The following is a 1,395-nucleotide window of genomic DNA, read 5'->3' on the forward strand; positions in this document are numbered from 1 at the left end:
AGTCTCGTTGTTTGGAGGGGTACTTTTACTGGATTTTTCTAATCCTGACATGCAAGATTGATTTCAATTTTAATAATTTTTTCATATGACTAAAATTGACATAGATTAACATCCAGATGGTTGGATCATCCTTCAGGTTCAGTCGAAAAGATTAATCTTGTAAATCGGGAACGAGTCTCGTTGGGAGGGGTACTTTACCGGATTTTTCTAATGCTAACATGCAAGATGAATTTCAAATTTGTTAATAATTTTTTCATATGAGTTAAATTGATATATCTTAACATCCGTACGGTTGGATCATCGAAAAAAACATTTTAAAAATTAATCTTGTAAATCGGGTACGAGTCTCGTTGTTGGGAGGGCAACTTTTACCGGATTTTTCTAATCCTGACTTGCAAGATGGATTTCAAATTTGTTAATAATTTTTTCATATGACTAAAATTGATATATATTAACATCCTATGGTTGGATCGTCGAAAAAATCATTTTAAAAATTAATCTAAACAGGGAACGAGTCTCGTTGTTGTGAAGGTAATTTTAAAGGATTTTTCTAATCCTCACATGCACGATGAATTTCAATTTTTAATAATTTTTTGTTATGACCAAAATTGATATATCTTAACATCCGTACAGTTGAATCATTGGAAAATCATTTAAAAATTAATCTTGTAAATCGGGAACAAGTCTCGTTGTCGGGAAGCGTAATTTTACAGGATTTTTCTAATCCTCACATGCAAGATGAATTTCAAATTTTTTAATGATTTTTTCTTATGACTAAAATTGATATATCTTAACATCCGTACGGTTGGATCGTCAAAAAAATAATTTTAAAATTAATCTTGTAAATTGGGAACGAGTCTCGTTGTCGTGAGGGTAATTTTACAGGATTTTTCTAATCCTCACATGCAAGATGAATTTCAAATTTGTTAATAATTTTTTTATATGACTAATATCTTAACATCCGTACTGTTCGAATCGTCGAAAAAATCATTTTAAAAATTAATCTTGTAAATCGGAACGAGTCTCGTTGTCGGGAGGGTACTTTTACTAGATTTTTCTAATCCTAACATGCAAGATGGATTCAAATTTGTTAATAATTTTTTTATATGACTAAAATTGACATAGATAACATCCGTATTGTTGGATCATCAAAAAAATAATTTTAAAAATTAATCTTGTAAATGGGGAACGAGTCTCATTGTCGGGAGGGGTACTTTACCGGATTTTTCAATCCAAACATGCAAGATGAATTTCAAATTTTTTAATATTTTTTCATATGACTAAATTGATATATATTAACATCCGGACGGTGGATCGTTGAAAAAATCATTTTAAAATTAATCTTCTAAATCCGAACGAGTCTCGTTGTCTGGAAGGGTAATTTTACACGACTTT

The sequence above is a fragment of the Apium graveolens genome, chromosome 2 (genome assembly GCF_009905375.1).
Source record: "Apium graveolens cultivar Ventura chromosome 2, ASM990537v1, whole genome shotgun sequence".
Lineage (NCBI taxonomy): Eukaryota > Viridiplantae > Streptophyta > Magnoliopsida > Apiales > Apiaceae > Apium > Apium graveolens.